Genomic DNA, 15748 nt, shown 5'->3' with positions numbered 1-15748 from the left:
AATTATTTGGGTAATAGCTCTTGCATCAGTTATATAAAAGACAGATTTTATTTTCCAACTTTTCCAGCTCTCTAAAAAAAGGCCTCATCCTGCAGTGTCAGTGTCCAAATGTTCGTGACTTATAAACACTAGAGAGAAGATGGGACAGAAACTGCCTTTTAATCAGGAAATATTGGTGGCTGATGATTGGACGATTTCTTTCGCCCTTTTTGGGCACCAATTACAGAAGTTGCAAAGGTCCACTGATTATCCAGAGGTTGAGCACACAACAGCCTCAACCTCTGGGTGACCTTTTTTTTTTTTTTTTTTTTTTTTTTAAGCCTGTCCCGTTTGATCTTTAGCCATCAGAATTGTTGTCTGAAGGCCAAAAAAGATGCCTAGCGGATTTACTTTACCAAGTGGATCATCATGGCCTTGCCATATTGGTCCATTTGATTGACCTTTATTATAATTATGTATTTATTTTATTTTATTTTCAGTTGTTACAGACGTGACAGACATGACTGGGGGATAGGACAGGGAGAAAGAAAGAATGAAAGAAAGAGAGGGAGAGAAAGACAAAATAGAGGGGAGAGAGAAAAAAAGAAAAGCAAACAAACAAACAGGCGGTTGCACAGCTCACCTGGTCGGAGGCACCGGTTGGAAATTTGTGGAGGTGTCAGCAGATTTGTGATTTTGGATTCACCAGTTAGTTGCAGTGCTATCATAAACAAATAATTGACAGCCTGACATCATTAAATCTCAAACTGATAGCAGATTGATAACAGACTGATTCCATCTTTATGGCTGTCTTGGTGCACCGGAGCCGGCTCTGTCTGAGCAGCTTACACTTTTTCTTTAAACAAAACTCAGAAAATGTTTGATGATCCAGAACCTGAGTAGTGATCTCAATGCTGAACAAAGACTTGAAATTTTGCATTATTATTATTTTTATTTATTTATTTTACCATAGATCTATTTAACAGGGAATTAAGATTTAGGATTTAAGAGGAGCAGCTTCAGTCTTTCATGTGTGTCTAAACCAATTAATCTGCATTTTAGTGTGTAAACTGGAGGAAAACAGACTTTTATTCTGCTGCTGGTGGAAAATGCAGCACTAATAAGACCTCATGTCTGCTCTGCTGGCCTCTCATTTTTCAGTGGTTACCAGTTAAGAACAAAATTGCCTTTAAGATTCTTTAATTTGCTTTTTAAATTGCATATGTACTGGTATCAGATTATGTTGCTAGACTTTATTTATAAAACTGACCTATTGTCTTTTTTGATCTTGGGTGTGATTTAAGTAGAAAAGATAAGTAGTTATTTATGAAACATTACTCTGACGTTGAAATGATTTTATCTGTCAGCAAAGTGTAGATTTGACGTCAGTTATTTTCCAGCTGGTTTTCCAGTGGGACTGCTTTTCAGGACCATTAAATATATTTAAACATAGCTACTCTGACATCACATATCGGTCCATAAAGTCTCGAAGCGCCTGGTTGAGTGGAGAGGGGTGAACTTGACTGGAAAACTGGACACAATTGGTCCTCTAATGTTAGCTGGTTGCTTCAGGGGCATGTGCTGAGAGCATAAAGGTTTATCAGATAAGCTAGCAATGTTATACAAACCAGTGCTAACATAATTTAAATGTATTTAATGTTTCTTTAACAGAATCAGTCTACAATGGTGCAGCACATTATTTGTTTAACTTTCCAGGAAATCATTCACAAGTAGATACAAGCACTAAAAATAGCCGCACATACTTTTTATGACTCATCATCTGATAAAGGTCAATTGCAGCTATTTGAAAATTCAAGATATCTGCTGACTCTGGAAAGAAAATATCACAAGATAACCACACTTATGCGTCTGTTTTCAAATCCTATATGTTTACAAAGAAGTAGTTTTTAGAAAAGTGGCATTACTTAGAAGTTTCTTTCTAATAATAAGTATCATGTAAAAGATTTACATTTTAAAAACGGTACAAAATGATTATTCTTACGTTTGGTTTCTGCAGAGTAAATAAAGATGGCCTTCTGTTCTTGCTCCCCACCTTTCTGTCCCAAAAGCAACAGCAGTCGCGTTCAATCCATTATTCAGTGAGGTTTCTCTGCGGCATGCAAACAGAGCATCAATAATGGAACCAGCAGCTAATGAGTCACCGAATACTGCAGGAGCATAATCTATGGGCCACTATGGAGGATATGGACCATGTGTGGACAAAAATCAGTCGCACTGTGAGAAGTGTGCAAGGAGCTGAAACTAACAAGGCTCTCTGCTCTGCTCACTGGGAGGACTCCTTTGTAGCTGCACCACACAGGCGATTGGTTTCTGTGGTGTTCAGCTGTACGGGGCCTCTAGAAAGTAATCCTGCTAATCAATCACTAAAATAATGTGACAACACGGCAAATGGATTTTTTCTCTGCATTGAGTTAATGGTCATAACAGCTCTTTGTCATGTGGGTCTGCTGCTCTGTACTGTAAGCAAAAATAAGAAGAAAACAGGCTGGAGTGACTGTTTACACATGTTCAAACAGGGATGCTATTCTGAGGTTCCCAAAACAGATGCCATCCTCGTCCTGTCTGTGAAAATCACAAATGTGATTAGAGACATGATTTTTTTTAAATAAATAAAGATAAACTTAACATAAATAAAATCAAAGAAAGTTAATGTTATAATCCCACACGTGACTGAAACCTAGTGAATGTTGTAGTACATGATGTTTAACTTCTAAAAACCCCCCCAATATGCATTCAGCTGCTCACTATGAAATAATTGTTTTTCCCCTAAATTACACCAATTCATATTAATTATTTAATATTAATTAATATTAAATTAGTTGTGACACAATTGTAAGTAAAGTGGTAGGTATATATTTGCATATAGCTACCACTTAACCAATGGTGCACAAACACCCACTAACAGTGCAACAGGTTAAAAAACATCCCATTACAAACACACAGTGGAGTAAATTCATCCTGCTGTGCTGATCTGTAGTTACTAAAATGGAGCCAACACACCTTCAACTGTAACCATATAAGAGTGAAAATTTCTGTTCCTTCGGGCGGTTACTGGCTTTTCCTGAATGATAGATATTTTTATTCAGTGTATCTGAGATACAGGTTGGTTACAGTGCTGCTGTCTTTAGATGAAATAAAGCAGTTAAAGCTCCTGCACAGTGTTACCGGCTCTGGTTCTGTGGTTTCATTAATATTTCAGGTCCAGGCCTTCCTGCTGCTGCAGAGGAAGTGGAGACATCAGTTCTTGGTCGAATAGTGTGAAATCTATTTTTAAGAATTTCAATTTTGTCTCTTTGCACACAGACTTTAGTTGTGTGATCTTTCCATTGACTGACTGCTTTTTTTTCACTGGAGTGTATGAACATGAACTTTAACCATTTTATTCTGTTTTTACTTGGACAATTTATCAGAATCGGGACAGGTGTTTTTGTGCATTTGTCCATATTCAAACAAAAGCTGTTGGGCATCATGTTAGCCATCTTCAGCAGTATTGGCCTGCCTCCACTGCCCACGTTTGCTGTTGTGTCCTCAGTGAATGAAGCAGAGAAGTGCTGCTGAATTAAAGAACTTTGGCTTGAAAATGAGCCAAAGTCCAAAGAGACAGCAAAAATTGTGCTCCACACAATGCTAATTTGTAGGAATTGTGAGAATACGTTGTTAATTATACATGAGTAATAAATTTCTAAATAAGACACCTGGTTAAGATTCTTGCAGAAATACACTTGGCATCAGTACTGGGACTCACAGTGTTACTGAAATGGTCCCAGCTTTATAGATCTGGGTGCTTTGACAGGGTAGAGTTTCTGACTGTGTATTACCAACCTGGCACTCTTCCTTGTGTGAGTTGGCACATAGACCAGCAAACACCAATTCTACTCTTGCACATGTCCGTTGGACCGTGTTTGGAGTGTAAATCAACAAAAGATTAGATGTAGACGTGTCAGAAAATCAAATCTAAAAGTTCATACATAGATTCTGTTTGTAGCTCAAACAAAGATGCACTGATGAATCAGTTTGGCACATTTAGATCTACAACAGGGATTTCGTCAAACTCATTTGATTCAAAAATGATGTTAAATATCTGGAGTCAGTCGTCTCACGGTTTATGTTTTGATAGGAAAATGTGAGATTACTTTTTTTTTCTTCTCTGGCTGCCTTCACATGAAAGGGGATGTAGATGTGTTTTTCATTCTTCTGCACAACATGGATCAACCCTATGGATAACCCTGTCATAGATGGATATGGGGACAACTGATCAACTGGGATCTGCAAGAGCAGACGAGACCCCAGCTGCAGAACATAAATTGATGATCATGAACGTGAATTCATGATCATCACAAATGCACAGAGTGGGTAAAAAACAATATTTTCTTGAGGTATTTGTTTTTCTGCTCGGTTCGCTTTCAGTGATTCTGTTGGTTTGCACATCAGAGCTCTGAAACTTGATATTCTTCAACACTGAATGTTACTCACTGTGGACAGTGGTCTGACACTTTCCCATAGTCTAAAAGGAGACGTGAAAATCACTTTACTCTGTCGCCAGATCAAAGTGAAACTAACTTTATTTATTCAAACTACCTGTTGTTTGTAACTCCTTCGATGAACAGATGTCATCATACAACAAGTATTGAAGTAAAAACAAACAACAAACTAGCACAATAGTACATCACAATATGACAAACAGTCCAGTTTAGTAACTGGACTGTTTGTCGTATTAGAGCCTTTTTGCCTTATTCTGACAAATAATATACAGACGAGGCGTCAAAGATGTTGCTCTCCACCTCCTCCAGCTTGTCCGGGGGAACACCAAGATGTTCCCAGTCCAGCCCAGAGATATAATCTCTCCAGCGTGTCCTGGGTCTGCCCCAGGGCCTCCTCCCAGTGGCACATGCCCGGAATACCTCACCCAGGAGGCATCCTTATCAGATGCCCAAACCACCTCAACCGGCTCCTTTCGATGCGGAGGAGCAGCGGCTCTACTCTGAGCCCCTCCCGGATGGCCGAACCTCTCACCCTATCTCTAAGGGAGAGGCCAGCCACCCTTCGGAGGAAGCTCATTTCCACCGCTTGTATCTGCTTTCTTGTTCTTTCGGTCACTACCAACAGCTCGTGACCGTAGGGACGTAGATCGACCGGTAAAGTGAGAGCTTCGCTTTTACCCTCAGCGCTCATTTCACCACAACGGACCGATGTCTGGCCCATTGCTATGGGCCATTCGATCCTTATACAACTGTTGCAGGAGCTTGGTTCGCATAGCTGGCAGTATGTCGGACTTGTTCCAGTCGGTGTTGGACTCTGCCAGGGCTGCCCTTTGTCACTGATTCTGTTCATAATTTTTATGGACAGAATTTCTAGCCGAGGCCAAGTGGTGGAAGCTTTTCACTTTGGTGGCCTCAGACTCTCATCTCTGCTTTTCGCGGATGATGTGGTTCTGTTGGCTTCATCGGGTGATGGCCTCCAGCTCGCACTGGAACAGTTCTAAGCTGTGTGTGAAGTGGTGGGAATGAGAATCAGCACCTTCAAATCTGAGGCCATGGTCCTCAGCTGAAAAAGGGTGGAGCAGGGATGAGTTCCTGCACCAAGTGGAGGAATTAAAGTATCTCAGGGTTTGTTCACCCTGAGGGGAGATTGACAGACAGATTGGTGCTGCGGCTGCAGGGATGCAGATGATGTTGGCTAGATTCATTTGAGTAATTATTCAGCTTGCTGATTAAGCTTAGTACTTTACCGTTTCATCCAAATGTGGTCAAGTTTGGCTTCAAAAATCTAACACAGCTTTTTAAGGCGAATTCTTAAGTTGATGATTTAAAATGCACAGAAAATACAGCAGTTATGGTTCTTTGTACACTTTTGTAGATTTTCCTGTAAAATTCATGAATGAATCGCTTTGTTTGTTAAAATAAAATATTATTGAGACATTATTTCACAACACAGACATTTCTACATGGTCCCAAATTTTTCAGCAGTGGTTTACAGGCATAAAAAATCTTCTCTGAGCTTCTTCTTCACTCTCCTTGTTTCGCATGTGTTATCGTTCAGCTGCCTGAGGACGATGGTGGTTACACAGAGGTCAAAATCAATAACAATTCTACACTTAAATGGATGTTTTCTGTTTATTACACACCTCTTTTGTATGCTTCACTGTCTTTTAAGTCTTCTGTGTCTTCACTTCAGACCTGATTTTCTGTAACTTCACAGAATAGAAAAAGTAAATGAGCTGATTTTTTTTTTTTTTTTTTTTTTTCTATGCAACCAGGTTGCATAATTTCAGATCGTCCTCGTGATAAACATGCAGAACCATTTACTGCTGGCGGTTAAAACACAAGGTACCTTTTTGGAGAAGTGCCAGTGTGTTTGGCCGGAGGAGCTCACTGATTCACTGAAGCTGTAACTAAAATAAGCTGAAAACACCCTGTGATAACGGCGTGTATACAGCCGAATCTTTGGCACAGACAATAACATGTTTTGTTCACTTCGTAATTAAACATTCACCGAATTCAAGGAGACAAAGCCGGCAGTGTTTCTGCAGCTGCAGCGCAGCTCAGTCAGACTGCTGGAGGTTTGCTGCCATCTTCTGGTTATTTTTAACACTTTTTCACACTTCTTTATATTCTGCTTCCTTCCCTCTCCACTTCACTCTCACTCACTTCACTTCCTTTGCTGCTTCAGGAGTTATTTCACAAAAACTCAACCAAATCTGAAAAATGCTCCCCCTTAAAATCAGTAGAATTTATTATAGAATAACTTTATTCTGTTTAATGAAGCCATGCACCATGTGATTTATGGGTTTGGTCAAATTTTATGGCTTCATATTTTTCCAACATTTATAACCCCTCATGTCTTCATAAATACAGGAAATATTCCAGATTTTAAGGGCTAAAAAAAACACATTTAGTTTCTGTTAAAAACCAGATCAACTAAATCAGTTTTACTTCCACTCAAAGAATCACAACCTGAAGCTAGAACAAGCATTTTTTCGTTCGCCACCTTTTAGCCTATAACCAGACTATATATAGTCTATATAACTATATATAGTTAGCAAATAGCAGAACAAAACCAGTTTAATGTCTGCTATCGTGAGGAATACAAACAGGCACTGATAGGCTGGATATTGGTTTTATCTGTTTTTATCTGGGAGGGCCTGGATCACAGAGGGTCTCAGGATTGATGCTTTCTGGTTCATTTCCTGTTCAGCTTGTCAGTGTTTCTGTTGGCAAACAGCAGCATCCCTCTTTTAACTGTAGTGCGTGACATCCAGTTGCTGTGACACTTAAGTTCAGTGTTGCAAACTCAGATCATCCATGTGTCTTCATGTGGATTAAGATGGATAGATACCTCACTGATACCACAGCAGAATAATAAAAAGTAAAAATAGTAAAGTCTACAATAAACAAACAACAGCTGCATAATACAAAGATATCTTTGGGAACTTTTACCTGACAGGTGTGTTTACCTGTTACAGAGTGAAGAGTTATTATACAGCTTTATAAAGCAGTGTTTCCCAACCACTGTGCTGCAGCACATAGGTGTGCCGTGAGAAATGATCAGGTGTGCCATAGAAGATTATCTGGTTCCACCTGATTAGTACTCTAAGCAATTGGCGTGAGTAATGGGCACAACAGTTACATTCTCTTCCAGTAGAGGGCAGTACAACTACCTGCTCTAATTAAATGAGTTGCCAACTGCTAGTAAAACAGAAGAAGACCAAGAAGAAGGGGTAGGCAGGAGCCACTATCCTCCTCAGCTATTATCTCCTTTCTGAATTTCTTCTCTTTCCTCCTGTTGACTGTTTTTTTGTTTCTATTGCATTTCTACTGAACTTTTTTCTTTTTTCACCATCTTGACTTTTCTCTGTCGTTCTTGCTGCTTCACAGCTTTAGAAGAAAGAAAAGAAGAAAAAAAAAAACCCTTAGAAAACTCTAAGTCAAATAGACACAAATGGAGAAATACTGACCTCAACCTTCAAAAAGCCTCTCAGGTAAATGTTGTCTGCTCAGTAAGACGACCAGCAGAGGAGGCTGTGGTCTCACAGAAAAACTCGCAGAAGCCTGCACCTTCAAAAATGTGAGAAGATTTTTGAAGCTCTGTGTCTGATTTCATTCTGATCTCATGAAAAAAATCCAAATAAAATATTATTGTATGACTGGAACTTACTTATTTATCTTAGATTAAAAATTAATGTTATCACTTAATTATGGGACAAAAATATTTATTAGTACATTTTGTAATAAATAATCAGGGGTGTTGACAAAGAGACGCTGACTGCTGACAAAGCAAACAACAAAAAACAGCACAAACACACACACACACTCATGGTGGCTGCCTCCATCTTTTATACAGTCTGTGGATAGACCCGTCTCACTGATGCCATTAACCTGGTGCATTTAGCTCTGGTACTAAAGAAGACCTTGAGCGTAATAAACCACACAAAACAGCATTCAGTGATGCAGCGAACTTAAAGACCTGTCTGTGCCTGACAGGGCTCTGAAAACAAGGCAAGATAGATAAGATAACATGTCCAACACTGAGGGACCCTACCATGAAAGATAAACAAGTCAAAATACAGGTGACTCATTTTATTTGAATGGCGTCTCTCCCGGTGGACTTTGCAACACAGTCACTACAAATGTTTTGTTCTAATTTCATGTTGCTTTGATTCTACTTATTATCTTTAGGAATTATCCTGCTATATGGGCTAGTATGCAAGGATACATTGTTACCACTAGTATTCCACAAGCAGCGACCTCTGGTACTTCTGTGTTGGCTGAATGAATGAAGCGAACATGGAAGTACTAAAAACTGCAGTTCTTCTAGTGGCCACTAGAGACTGCCTTTAAAGTGAGTAAGTCCCTATAGAAATTAGAAAATAGATAAAATTCACAACATTATGACAGAAAAAACATTTTTACAGCCTCTATTAATTTTTTTAAAATGAATTCTTTTGTAATTAATTTAATTTTGCAAATTTCATTACGACTTAAAGTTAGGGCTGCAGTCACTGTCATTGACAGGTGTGCCAGCGAGAGTTAGTACAGGTTTGTGTTCTTAAGTAGTTTATTATGTTGAAGTAACAGAGTCACATAGACACAATTTGTATCAATAAACACCTGCAGGGATGGTGTCTGAGATATTTTGTGTGTATTTTTTGTTTTATTGCAGTTAATTCATTCTGTAAACACTTATTGTTTCATTTTAATTTTTTAGTCTAGTTTTTTTTTTTTTGGGGGGGGGGGAGTATAAATTCCAAGAAAATGGATGCATGACTGATGAGTCTGTTATCTAATTAGCAGATACCAGAGTTCTGCATTCACCTGTTCAGCTTGCTAACCAAGCCTGCTAGAGTTAGCTAACACCTTAGCACTTCTTTATCTCATCCAAACACGGTCGCTTATGACTCAAAAAGCCAAGATGGCATGTTAATTATTTTATAATGGAGAATTTAAAATGTAAATCTCATAAACAAGGGATGATGCCACTGTGGCTATATCCACCTTTTATATACAATCTGTGTTACCATCATAATTTGCCTGCTATGATGATGAAACTGGTCTTAAATGCATTTTATTTGGTACTTTGTATAAACACAAAGATGCATACTTATATATATATATATATATATATATATACATATATATATATATATATATATATATATATATATATATATATATATATATGTATATATATGTATATATATATATATATATGTATATATATACATATATATATATACACACATATACATATATATATATATATGTATATGTGTGTGTATATATATATATATATATATATATATATATACATATATACATATATATACATATATACATATATACATATATATATATATATATGTGTATATCAATACATATATATATATATATATGTATATCAATACATATAGATATATATATATATATGAAGCCAGATATTATTTTAACATCATTGATAAAATAATGTACAGTTTCTGTCTACGAAATTATAGTTGAAGTGTGAAAGCTTTAACAACAACAGCAAGAATTTTTCTAGTATTATTAATATTAGAGCAAAATGTTTTACATTGTACTTCATGCTCTGGACTGATGTTTGAAGTGTTTGATTGGTTAAAAACATAAATAAGCAGTATACTTTCTTGCATCGTGGTCCTCAGTGCTCATATAAGATGACAAACTGGCATCAGTGAGGGTGGCATGTGCCCACGTTGCGTAATCCAACACCTTCTGGCTTCTCTCTCAAAGCTAAAAATACCAGCAGGATCTGGATCTCCATCTGATACCATCCTCACCGTCTGCATCTGCATGCTTCCACCTCACACTGAAACCCCCCCCCCCCCCAAAAAACCCCAACAACAACAACAAAAAACACCCATCCCTTACCACTGCTTTAATCTCACGCAGAGGTGTCGTACTGTAGCTCTGATTGCAGGTCAGCTGTAGGGGATCTCAGGGTGGCTGATGTTGAGGCTTTTCTCCGGCTCATGGTGGTTTTAAGAAGCTGCACTCAGACTGCTGGCTGAAAATACTGGATGTAAACAGCACATGTCACACTGTGCCAAAAATCTCACGTTCAGGACTGCATTAGTCTGTGCCATTCTTTAACACTCTATCCTCTGCTGCAAACAACAGAGCCAGATGGTTGTGAAATACTTTAAAAATTGCACGTATATGCCACCATCATTGCACCAAATGCAGACAGTTTTTCCACTTCAAACTGGAGAATCTTCACCTTCCTGTGCACGGACACAAACGGGTACACGGGGAAGAAGCATGAGCTGCAAAAATAGAGGCAATAACGATTTATTGCATCACATCGTAAGTCATTGTGAAGTTATTCGTTTTGGTCTTTATGGCCTCCCTCTGACTTGTATTTTATTTCAATCTTTTTACCAAACAAAGTTTGCCACGAAAACTGATATTATCAACCCTAGTATTTTTTTTTTTTTAACAGATTTTTTTAATAGATGCCAAAATAAAAATAATTGGGAGTATAAAAATCATATTGTAACAGCTCTAATCACAGATGTACGGTAACGGGCTAAGTGTTTTATAGACCATAATACAGAAATTTGGGTAATTTACAAACTGTGTCAGTAGATAGTTTGTCCAACATCCACCAAAAACAGATTTTGATGAATATGGGTTTTTTAATTCTTGTAATTTAGGGCAGATTTAAGGTGTTCAGCTTGGCAAACACTTGACTCAGAGCCATGCAGACTTATGGGCATCGATAAATAAATGCATCAGTACCTTCTTCTGCTTTGTGTGTTTATTTTACGACATTAACAATAAACTAAAGATATTTTCTCTGTTTTTTTTAAATGTGCAAAATATAGTTTCAAGTTTTAGTTTTAAAACCTAGTTTTAGTTTTTTTAGTTAACTTTTATAAGCATACACAGAAAGTTGATGATTTCTCTCTGCATACGTTTGCTGTCTGCGGTGAAATCGCAGTCACAAAGGTCAAGTTTTTTATTTTAATAGTCAAGATTTCTGATTTTCTGGACTTCTGGTTTCAGAAGTGCATACAAGCCAAACCTGAAGAGAAACTCTTGACTGTAAACGCAGCAGCTACAGGACTGGTAACACCTGCACACTTACTCCACTTTAGGTAGATGTTTTCATTCCAGCCTAGATCTTTTTCAGGGGTTTTATCCAATGAAAATCCAGATTGTTGCTGTGACTTTTTTCTTTTTCTTTCCTTCATTATCTTTACAGCCATTTCTTAAACTGAGTTTTTCATCAGTTCAAGCTTTCAGGTAACTTTCCACATGAGCCCCTGATAAAAAACAGAGAAAAGCCTCAGAAGTATTTACAGTTTTTATCAATATGTGTTATGTGACGTGTGCAATTTCACTAAAGCAGAACAAAGTGCTGCCTTAGGGGAAATGAAAGTTTATTTAAAAGAGACATAAACATTTCAGTCATGAATCAGCAGATGAAAACATCAACACTTTGACTTTGATCTGTGATGGTAATAAAACTGAACGTTACCTCGACAGCAATAAGACTGGTTTTAATTCAGTGGAAAATTAAAATGTGTTAAGTCTGTTTTTAGTCTCCTGGCTGTCATGTAGCATCGAGGTGAGATGGAGGAGACATCGGTGGGATACTGGAGACCGAATAAGCATCCTGCAGAGTTGCACTCTTTCTACACATTTCTTCTCATTAAGTGCTGCAGCTTTTTATACAAACAGCTGCTTTAAATGTCTTGTTTTGTGCTGCTATCTGATTCTCTCAGTGTGTAATCAGACATTTCTTTCACTCTTTTTCTTCTCTCAGATGTAATTAGCTCCGCAGCAGCTGAGCGTGACTGGGGGAGCGCTCGCCCTGATGAAAAAGAGGTTAGAAGCAAACAACTGGTACACATTTCTACAACTCCTTTTATCCCTTTTCTTCTATTCATGTTGCACTTTTAATCAATTTCTGTGTTTTGCTTTGGTGTTACAAATCAGAAAAACATTTTTCATTTTGCACATTAAAGACAAGAAAGCCCGTGTTGGGAAGTTAAAGCCGGACGTATTGCAGAGCTGTATGGAAGTTCAAGAATGACAAAAAAGAGGAATTTCAGTTTAGTTTAAGAGCCTGCAGAACTCCACTCTGAGAGAGATTGCAGACACAGGTATTAAGGTGGGTTTGCAGATGTGAACAGGTTAGGGTTGGTATAGAGAATTATGAAATGCTGTACATATGACTGAATACTCTGAGTTTGGACTTGTTCTCAAATGGATTACATAAGTGCCTCAGCTCTTGTTGCTGATTGGATATAACCTGACATTTATGAAGCAGGTGTAAACAGAAACACACTTTGATTAGCAACCCACTCATTTGTATAAACAAGCATAAGTGCATAAAAAAAAGAAATAAAATAAAATAAGAAATGAATGAAAACAAAATGTTTTAAAATAATTTCCAATTAAAAAACAATTTTAAAAATACATTTGAAAACAACAAGCGCCCCCTTTGCTAAACGAAGGAGAAATGTAAAAATAAATAAATAAATAGGTAAAAAAAATAAAATAAAATAAAAAAGTTTGGAAATATCCAGGGAATAATAGAATGTGATCATAATAAAAGAATGAATTACTCCAAAATGTGAAGAAAATATGCATTTGAATGGAAAAATAAACATAATAATAATTTTAAAAAGTGTAAATAAATGTATAAGAAAAGTTAATTAAAAATAATGAAATTATTTGCACAATTAATAGTTTTTGATCGGATTATCAATATAACATGTTAATATATTACATTTTTGTGTTATATTTATATTTGGCACTCTTTTGTCGGGAAACTATATTAATAGCTTATTGATAACCTTCTTGAATATGTGTCTGTGTTTGACTGAGAGCAGCAGATACATTGATAACACTAATAATCAACAGCAAAGAGAAACAGGACAAAAGTTCATAATCTTACATTATTTTGATCGGACAGATCTTCATCTGGTTACTTATCTGGTTGTTTATTGTCAAATTGCAGCTTGGTTACAGTAACCATTACACAATTCAAATTATTATTTTTTTGTTAGCCATAAATAACTATTAATTGAAGATAATTAATTTTAAATATACACTTTATTCATAGTGGTTGTGATAAGGTGTTATTAAAAACATCTCAAGAATAGTAAATACAGATGTTGACATGTAAAATTTACAAACTGTTACCGCTGCTTTATATAGTGTCATGAGATAATGAAGCAATTTTGACCCAGTGGGTAGTGCTGGTCTGTCAGGTTTAAAATTCACTGAATTTAATAAACTTGGTCACATTTTGTGGTTTCATACTTTTGTTGTTAATGAACTTCCATACAGCGACGGGTGGCAGGTTTGTTACCGTTTAACACTCTTAAGTCGTCGTTCATGATGTCGCTGTCATGTCCCAAATAAAGCCAAAAGTAAATCTTCAAAGTTAAAGTTGGACTTTAAAATCAATTCTGAATTAAATTCTAAACTCAAAAATGAAATAAAAAACACATCATTTCAATAATTCTTCCTTTGGATACATAATGCTGATAAATCATCTGCAGAAGAAGGAAAATGTAGTTTTACATTCTACCAGAGACATTCAGCACTTAAACAATCTGGATATTACATTAAACTATTCACAGTGGCATTCAATCTGTCAAAACATTGTTTCATCCCTTCTGCAGTTACACTGTAGAGAATTTCCACATCTCATAATCACATCAAGTTTGCATTCTTGTTTTGTATTTTTATGGTTTGGATGTTCCTGAGTTGAATATTGCTTGAGACAGTTGTGCTTCCAGTCACCAGAAATGTAATATGATCTGCTGCTGCTTCAAGAAATGTTTGATTCTTTTAAATCGAACTGTACTGATGTTGTCACTTACTTTTTTAAAAATGTCTCTCAGTTGTTTTTCCCACCAAATTTGCTAAATTGTCTTGAAGAGTTTTTTTTTTTGCCCCAGAAACTGGTTAATTTAAGCATATTTTAGGTACCTCTTGACTTTAGCTAGCCACTATTCTACTAACATCTGTAGCCCTGTGTGCTTCCATACATCCTGGTATACAGCTAAAACATGTTAATGAAGTGTCTATACGATAATGAGTATTTATAACCTTCAGACGCAGTAGTCTGTATTTGGATCAGATATTGGTCAGATGTGAGGTCATCTGTTAAATTCATTTCGACTCAGAGTCCACTTGCGATCAGCTGTGAGCTGCTACTTCTTGGAAAGCTGATGTGTGTTGTAAGCACGAGTGATAACATTTCATTTACCCTTTTGTCTTTTGTTAGATATTTATTTGTTACATTTTATTTTACTCACATTTCGAGTCAAGCCTGATGATGCCATAGAAATGATTTCCCAGCCCTTGTTTCATTTAAACACTGGTACCAGAGTGGTGCTGCTATTGACAGACACCTGGAGGTGTCATACTGGAAACGTGAACTGGAAAACGTTGGATTGTTGCATCCTTGCTACAATCATGTAGAACTGGAGCAGCTTCAGAGTGCTACTTTGCGCTTGACTGCTGCTCACGTTGGTTTTAATGAGGAGCACGGTGACTCAGTGATTAGCACAGATGCTGCTGGTTTCAAACATGTGTTGGGCCTTTCTGTGCAGTTTGCATGCTTTACTAGATTAATGCTCCCTGTATTGGCTTACGAAACTCACTCTTCACTTCCTGGTTAAATAAAAGTTTAAAAAAAAACTGTAAGTAAGGAACAATGGGACTGTATTTCATCTGTGCTTATCAAAGTAAAGCTAACAACCTACAGCAAATCACTGACATGGATCTATCTTTTTTTTTCTTCTTCTTCTTTTTCATTGGCCACCACGCTAAATAAAAAGTATTTAATGCTCACACTAGCAATGCAGCAAATGTCTGGCACAATTTTGATGGTGATGCCATTGGTAACATGCAAATTTAAATAAATATGTTTTGCCATGCATTTATTTTTGCTGCACCATGAAATGCATAAAATGTATTTAATACCAAATGAGCCAAAAAAGGCAAATTCTGTTTAGTTTTTCTGTAGTATTTACTATAATGCACTGTAAACATACTGTATATATAGATATATATATATCGCTAATATGTATACTGTGATAAAGGCTTTGATCCATAAATATCAGAATATTATAATTATATTAGAATTTTGAATTAGCACTGATAACAAGCTTGTGGACCTTTTCTGTCAGGAAAATCTATAAACGTTTAAAACCAGTGGTTCCCAAAATTTTCACCTAAGACTGAGACGTGTTTAGAGCGTGTTTGGGGTGCAG

This window comes from Oreochromis niloticus, linkage group LG12, assembly GCF_001858045.2.
Source record: "Oreochromis niloticus isolate F11D_XX linkage group LG12, O_niloticus_UMD_NMBU, whole genome shotgun sequence".
NCBI lineage: Eukaryota > Metazoa > Chordata > Actinopteri > Cichliformes > Cichlidae > Oreochromis > Oreochromis niloticus.
Note: the sequence above shows the minus strand (reverse complement) of the source record.